Consider the following 8,945-nt stretch of genomic DNA (forward strand, 5'->3'; position numbering starts at 1 on the left):
AACAATGTACATTTCTCAAAAGTAACTGCTTTACACATTGAGCTTCAGCCAAGACACCTGTAAAGCTGCTCCAAAGTAAAACCAAAAAGCTTTTTTCCCCAAGCTATGGATGTTTCCTTGAAGCTCAAAGAAAATCCACAATCTGAAAGCCTAATGCTCTGCACTGTTTATTTTGTTCGGTTGATAACACTCACAAGGTAAATAAAACTCCATTACTCTCCAGGAAGTCTCTAATACTGTGTTTTAAAATAAATCACCATGACAACAGAATTATTTATAAGTTATTCATTAAACCCTTTCAGACACTCAGAAAACCCATTTGACACAAATTCCAAATCCAAACAACTGGTGTAAAAATATGTGAAAAATCAGACACCATGCATCACATAACTCCTGTATTGGAATATTGTTCGAAGTAATAGATAAGTGTTTTCAAGCATTTTTTAAAAAAATACCTTATTCCTCAGACTTTTATGCCTGCACTTCTTTTTCTTCCCTTAATTATTATTGAGACAAAATATCCCAAGTTAATTTGATTTGATATGATTCATCTCAAGAGCTACTCAATGGGTTGTATGCAGGATTCTCTTTCAAATTTTAGATTAGATTAGACTTACAGTGTGGAAACAGGCCCTTCGGCCCAACAAGTCCACACCGACCCGCCGAAGTGAAACCCACCCATACCCCTACATTACCCCTTACCTAACACTACAGGCAATTTAGCATGGCCAATTCACCTGACCCGCACATCTTTGGACTGTGGGAGGAAACCGGAGCACCCAGAGGAAACCCACGCAGACACGGGGAGAACGTGCAAACTCCACACAGTCAGTCGCCTGAGTCGGGAATTGAACCCGGGTCTTCAGGCGCTGTGAGGCAGCAGTGCTAACCACTGTGCCACCGTGCCGCCCACTAATCTACTAATGTGTTTTAAAAAGATCATCACAAATGTTGTTAGAGTTTTGCAATGTCAACTTTGATGGTTACATCAGAGGTAGTTTTACAGGATTGAAACTGAGATCCATTTTTTTCAAAATTGCTTTGAATCTTTCCAGATTAATTAATGTCTACATGACAGAATATAACATTCCTTTTAAAAATCAGTAGATCATCTGGTCACTGAGCAACTGTCTAAGCAATTCAGCGGTCTATATTTAAATCTGATATAGGATAGCTCTTTCAGTCATGTAGAGACATGATCTTATTCATATGCACAACTTGGTTCCTGTATTTTCAGTGATTCAGGATACAACGATAAATGATTTGTAAAAATAATCAATTTCAAACTGTATTTTAACTTAGAAAATTATGATTACTAAGTACCAAACTTTGTGCAGTAAAGAAGACAGGTTCCTCTCTAATCTTATATTTATAGATGTTCTTTAATTGGTTTTTAATGAATGGGTTGCTGCATTGTCAATAATTCTATTTTGTAACATTGCATTATGGAACAAATGTGCTACTTCATCCAATAAACATACAGTAGTTTTCTGTCTTTTTTTTATATCATTGGCCACACAATATTCAATAGTCATGTCTTCTGTGAGTGTTTTAGACCAGTTGCACAATTCTGCTCTTGCACACTATTTTCAGAAACAGGCTCAAATTACTCACTTTATGAGGAATTGATTCATTCACCCCGAGGACAACGACTAAGGGAAAAGATATGAATCACTTCATTTAATATGCTCATTTTAAGGTTCAAATGAATGTGTAGTAAAGAACATTTGAAGGGACAGAGAAAGTAGTTGCTACATACAGAGTCTGATATGCTGAAACAAAATTAGGAACTAACTTATTTCCTTAGCTGCTCTATTATTTTCTCCTTTATAATGTTCAAAGACAATTGGGATTTTATGATGCTGTCAAGTCTATTCCTCTTTTACTTGTTCTTGTCATGTAGGTGAGTGGCAAGACAGCAATCATTCTCTACTTCCAGTTTTTCTTGGCAAAAGTCAAATTTGTAGGTCTGAGTTTTGTCAAGAATTGGCGAAGTGTCAATTTCGGTGAGTTGCAAGGAAGTTTCTTCTCCATGAACTCTGAAGATTTAGAACCCCAAGTTGATGACAGGGACATGGTGGATGGGTTCGTGGAAAGAAGCACAGTAAGAGGAGACTATGGCAAATACTCTGTCACTCTCCTGTCTGAAGTTGCCGTCACTGTAGGTTCATCTTATGGTCTATTGGTCTCAATTGTATGTAGCCTTGCTCAATCACTCTCACCCATCTCAACCCATGCCCTCTGCACTTCCAACTCACTCAGGTCACCTTGCCACCTTTCCCCCACCTGCACCAGCATTAATATTTATGCCAGGCAGTTTCATCTCACTCAGTTCCTTCCTCCATCTCAAGGAGAAAACAGCCCACAGTAAGGCAAACAGAGCCAAGACAGGTTGTGGGATGCCCAGTATTCAACTCTTCACCCTTATGAGGACAGAATCCTTGCCTTTGCAGAGAGGACCCTGACTGCTCACATTGAAATCATCGTTGAAAAGGATAGCACTGGAAAAGCATAGCAGGTCAGGCAGCATCCGAGGAGCAGGAGAGTCGACATTTTGGGCATACGCCCTTCATCAACTCTCCGCTGGTAAGAGTCATAACTGGCATGTAGGAGGATGATTGTGGTCGTTGGAGGTCAGTCACCTCAGCTTCATGCCATCTCTGCGGGAATTCCTTAGGGTAGTATCCAATGCCCAACCATTTTTAGCTGTTTCATTGATGGCCTTCCCTCAATTGTAAGGTCAGAAGTAGGGATGTTTGCCAATGTTTGCACAATGTTTAACAGAATTCATGACTCCTCAAATACTGAAGCAGTCCATGCTCAAATGCAACAAGATCTGTACAATATTCAGGTTTGGACTGATAAGTGACAGGCAATATTCATACCACATAAATCAGAGGCAATCTAATCACACCTTGACATTACCAACACTGAATACACCACTGTCAATGCCACTGAAGTTACCATTGACCAGAATGTCACCTAGAATTGCCTCATAAACCCAATGGCTGCAAGAACAGATCAGTGGCTAAGAATACTGTGGCGAGTAATGTAGTTCTTGATTTGCTAAAGCCTGTCCACCATCTGCTCAGCAGAAGTCAGCAGTGTGATTAAATGCTCCCCAATTGCCTGGATTGGTGCAGCTCCAACAAGACTCAAGAAGCTACACGTCATCCAGGACAAAGCAGCCTGCTTGATTAACACCACTTCCACAAGCATCCACTCACTCCACCAGCAATGCTCTGTCACAGCAATGTGTACTATCTACAAGATGCACTGCAGGAATTTACCAAAGATCCTAAGACGGTACCTTCCACACCAACAAGTACTTCCATATCGAAGGGCAAAGGCATTAGATTTCTGGGAACACCACCATATGTAAGTTCCCCATCAAGCTGCTCACCATCCTGACTTGGAAATATATCACTGTTCCTTCAATTTTGCTGGATCAAAATCCTGGAATTTCCTTCCTAAGCTCATTGCGGGTCAGCCTTTGGCATATGAGCTATAGTGGTCCAAGAAAGCAACTTACTACCACCTTCTCAAGTAAGGATGGGCCAGCCAGCCAGTAATGCCCATGACCAACAAGTAAATTTAAAAAAACACTTGATTGACTCTGGTCTAACACTGACCAACTTGGAAAACATGATGTGGAGGAGCTGGTATTGGGCTGGAGTGGACAAAGTTAAAAATCATACAACTTCAGATTACGGTCCAACGGGTTTATTTGAAAGCACTAGCTTTCGGAGCACTGCTCCTTCTTCAGGTGGTTTTGAAGCAAGACCGTAAGACACAGAATTTATAGCAAAAGATCATGGTGTCATGCAAATAAAATGATATGGTTCCTAAACCTAGATTATTGTTGTTAAGTCTTTATCTTATAAAATGGGTTGCAGGTTTCGGTTCATTAATATGTAAATCACAGGACTTCTTTTAAGTTCTCAAGATAACTTAAGGTTTTATATTAAAAAAATGACATCTCAACTCAGACAATGCATTAAAGCTGTGAGGTTAGAGTCTGTCTGTATCCCAATCTTAAGTCAGACTGGTTCTATATTCAAAGTGGAATTTTAAAAATATTATATGGATTGTCTGTCTGCATTGATTGCCTACAAGTTGCACATTTTTTAAGCAATATCGAATGTATCTGCTAATATAATTCTGCAATGACAAATTTACTCCATGGACTTATATGTGTGTGCATGTGCAGGAGAGAGAGTCTAAGTTATTATGTGCATGTGAGAGAATGTGTGTTTGTGTGTGTGTGCAAGCATGGTAAAGTGTATGAGTGAGTCTAAAGGGATATAAACCTGTGAGAGGGTACATGCTTGGGTGTGTGCATGTGTGTGTGTGAAAGCCAGATTGTATAATGTAGTGGGGTCGCCTATAGTGTGACATGAACCCAAAGTCCCGTTTGAGGTCTTCGTCATGGTCATTGAACTTAGCTATCAGCCTCTGCTTGACCAGTTTGCGTTGTTGCCTGTCCCAAAGTTTCCCTTGGAGGATGGTCACCCAAAGATCTAAAACCAAATGTCCCTGACTGTTGAAGTGTTCCCCGACTGGGAGGGATCATCCCTGTCTGGCTGCTGTTGGGTGGTGTCCATTCATCCGTTGTCCATTCATTCCTCTGTTTGGTCTCACAATGTACCATGCCTCAGGGCATCCTTGCCTGCAGCATATGACATAGACAACGTTGGCCATGTCACATGAGTGCCTGCTACGTACATGATGGGTGGTGTCCCCAAGTGTAATGGTGGTATCTGTGTCAACACTGATATGTCTTGCAGTGGTTGCCATGACAGGATTGTATGGTGTTGTGGTCAATATTGTCCTGGACATTGGATATTGGCAAGATGAAGCAGACGCTACGACAATGGATAAATGGACACTGCACAACAATCACCCTGCAAGTTGAGGAACGCTTCAGTGGTCAGGGACATTTGGCTTTGGATCTTCAGATGACTATTCTCCAGGGCAGACTTCGGGACAGGCAGCAACACAAGGTGGCAAAGCAGAGACTGATAGCCAGGTTCAGTACCCATGAGGATGGTCTCAACCAGGACTTTGGGTTCATGTCACACTACAGGTGTCTCACTGTCTCACTTACACACGCTCTTACATACTCACACATTCACGCAAACCCTTTCTCATACACATACTCTCTCTCACACAAACACACACACTCACCGGCTTATACCCCATCTCACTCATACGCACATTTTACCAAGCTTGCACACATACAAACACAGACTCTCTCACGTGCACACTCTCTCTCCCTCTCTCTCTCCCCCCCCCTGCTCATGCACACACATATAAGTCTATGGGGAGAAGTTTGTATTTGCAGACTCTACTTTGCTCAACAAAATGCACAACCTGTAGGTGCAAGTGAAAACTGCAGATGCTGGAGATCAGATCTGAAAAATGTTTTGCTTGAAAAGTGCAGCAGGTCAGGCAGCATCCGAGGAGCAGGAAAATCAACGTTTCGGGCATAAGCCCTTCTTCAGAATGAGGCTGGGAGCCTTGGAGGTGAAGCGATAAATGGGAGGGGGATGGGTGTGGTGAGAAGGTGGCTGTGAGTGCAGTAGGTAGATGGAGTGGGGGTAAAGGTGATAGGTCGAAGAGGAGGGTGGAGCAGATAGGTGGGAAGGAAGTTTGACAGGTGGGACAGGTCATGAGGGTAGTGCTGAGTTAGAAGGTTAGAACTAGGGTAAGTTGAGAGGAGGGGAAATGAAACTGGTGAAGTCCACATTGATGCCCTGGGGTTGAAGGATCCCGAGACGGAAGATAAGGCATTCTTCCTCCAGATGTCGAGTGGTTGAAGAAGTGGCGATGGAGGAGGCCCAGGACCTGCATGTCCTCGGCAGAGTGGGAGAGAGAGTTGAAGTGTTTGACCATGTGGCGATGGGGTTGATTGGTGCGGGTGTCCCAGAAATGTTCCCTAAAGCTCTCTGCGAGAAGGCGTCCAGTCTCCTCAATGTAGAGGAAACCACATTGGGAGCAATGGATACAATAAATGACATATATGGAAGTGCAGACAAAACTTTATGGATATAGAAGGTTCTTTTGGGGCCTTGGACACAGGTAAGGGGGGGGGTGAGGTGTGTGCATAATTCCTGCCGTGGCACGGGAATGTGCCAGGAAGGGAGGGTGGCTTGTTAAGGGGCATGGACTTGACCAGGTAGTTGCATAGGTAATGGTCTTTGCGGAAAGCAGATAGGGGTGGGGTGGGAAATATATCTCTGATGGTGGGGTTCATTTGTAGGTGGCAGAAGTGTCGGCCAATCCATATAATATTCTGTAAATTCCACTTTGGAAATAGTCTGACTCAAGATTGGGACACAGACAGACTCTGACCTCACACCTTTAATGCATAGTCTGAGCTGAGTTATCACCTCTTCTTATAAAAGTTATCTTGAGAATGTGACTTAAAACAAGTTCTCTGATTTGCATATTAATGAATCGAAACCTGTAACCCATTCTAAAAGATGAAAGACTTAACAACAATCTAGGTTTGTTCAATATATCATTTTATTTACATGACACTGTAATCTTTTGTAAAACATCTGTTTCTTATGGTCCTGCTTCACAACCACCTGAAGAAGGAGCAGTGCTTCGAAAGCTAGTGCCTCCAAATAAACCTGGTGGACTATAATGTAACATTGTGTGATTTTCAACTTGGAAAAACGATCTACCTGATGAATGAGTAGAGTCTTGACTGATTTCTGTGCAGTTTCCCAACTGTCTTACTGTTAATTCTGCGTCTGGTAGCACTGAATTAGCAGAAGTGGCGGTAGCCCAATCCCTGCACTGGAGTGATACGGATACCCTTACTCTGATCAGCCTCAGTATATGACTGACCATGTTCATCGACTGACTCCGAATGATGCCCGTGGCTTTCTGTGGCTTGAGACATGGCCAGTTTGTTGAAATACATTCAGTGTTTACCACATTACCCCATTCTACACGTGTGACATTGACATAGCTATATAGCAACATATTCAACCACTCTCTTGACTGACAATTGTGGTGACAACCATGACAACCTTCCAGGCTTTGTGTCTATATTAAAAGGCAAAGCAAGACAGAAGTACTATGAGTTTGTAAGTTCTGAATGAGGAGGCAACGAGCAAAATGGTAAGGCAGAGCACAGATGCTGTGAGCATTTTCAGTTGTCACAAATTGAGGGAGCACTATGAGAGCAATCTAAGAACCCTGAGATGCACCCAACTCCAAACCATGGCTTTGGTGCCTATCCCCGCAAAAAAATGAGTAGTCAGTTGCATTACAACCTAATACATTAGTACACAGTGAAGTGCAGTGTGGATGTAGATGATGGTATTCTAAATGAGTCGTAAATTTGCCATCATGATGCAGTGAGGTTAGTGCATGCATGATGCCAGCGTTGATCAGTGTGGAATGCAGGTGGTCACCATCTGTGGAGTGTGTCTTGAAATATTAGATTACACCCCAGTCCAACATCGGCATCTCCAAAAAATTGAAATATTTGGGAATGCTAGCTAATTGTTAACCCGGAGGCACTGGAGTTGCTACAAACAGGGAATTGTTGCTGTTTAGTTTCTCTCTGCCACATGAGAGAGTAGCAAACTGCATATAACTGGAGCAGGAATCTATAATAATGAGATGTTAATGCATGCAAATGGGTCTTTTGCAGCTCAATACAGGTGGTTCTCCTATAACGCGTGTTTCATCAATGTGATTTGGCTGTAAAGGTGATTGATGAATTGGGGAACAATTTTTTGCAAAGCACAAACTCCCATTGGCTATTACACGATTCGATCCTTGATTACCTTAAGTCCACTTAGGTGTTTACTTCAGGTCATGTAAAAAATCGTTGGATGACAGGGCAAATGTTTTTGACCTTATTGTTGATTTTTTGAGCATGTTTTTGAAATTATTGCATGAGAACAGATTTGAATTTCAAGATTCTTGTCATTCTGAACAATACACCAAGCCATCCTCCCACTATTGGTGAACTTTCTGAAAACATCAGAGTGCTATTGCTACCTTCAAACACAACATTTCTCATTAAACCCATGGACCAGGGTGCATTTGCAGCTTTTAAAGCTTATTATTTAATGCGCGCATTCAGGAAGCTGATTGCGGCTACTGAGAGGGAGAATAAGTACAATGTTGTTCAATTTTGGAAGAGCTTTAACATTAAGAATGCTATTGACATCATTGTGAAGGCCTGGAATGATGTTAGTAAGGACTGCTTGCATGGAGTTGGGCAGAAGCTTCTCCCAGATTTTGTTCATGATTTTAAAGGCGTAGAACCTTCAGAGCTTCTAGCAATCAAAGAGCATTGTGTTGCTCTTGCAAAACAAGTAGGATTTGAAGAAGTGGAGATTGATCTACAACAACTTGTTGTTGCGGGGGGAACTGCACCCTCTGAACAGCTTTTTCATGAAAGAAGAAAGGTGCCAAAGCAATAAAAAGTATATGCTTTTTTAAAGTCAACCTCCAAGAAACAGTCTGTGAACAATGAGCCACAGCCATCCACTTCTGGGCTAAATATTTTCTTTTATCATAACCCTGCACCCAGAAAGTAATCATGATACTGATGATGACCCTCAGCCCCTGTCTTAATATATCAAATTCAGAAAGTGGTAAATTTATAGTATTATTTCATTAAAATATATTATTTTAATATTTACTCCAACTTGTGCTATCATTCGTATTAGGCTAACTACTACTTTTGTTTCAATTTTACTGATATTTGTGATTGTTTGCCCCAATCCTGATTTTTCACATAGGCCCCATTATTTCTATTCAGCAATTTTCTATAACACAAGATTGCACAAGAACACAACTGCCGTGCTATAGCAGAACAGTCTGTAGTGAGATTCTCATGTCAGCTTTCAAATCTTGCAGGAAAATACACTTTTTGTGATGTTCAGAATCCCACTTTTTTTGGTCAGACCATA

Source organism: Hemiscyllium ocellatum, chromosome 8 (genome assembly GCF_020745735.1).
Source record: "Hemiscyllium ocellatum isolate sHemOce1 chromosome 8, sHemOce1.pat.X.cur, whole genome shotgun sequence".
In the NCBI taxonomy this organism is placed as follows: domain Eukaryota; kingdom Metazoa; phylum Chordata; class Chondrichthyes; order Orectolobiformes; family Hemiscylliidae; genus Hemiscyllium; species Hemiscyllium ocellatum.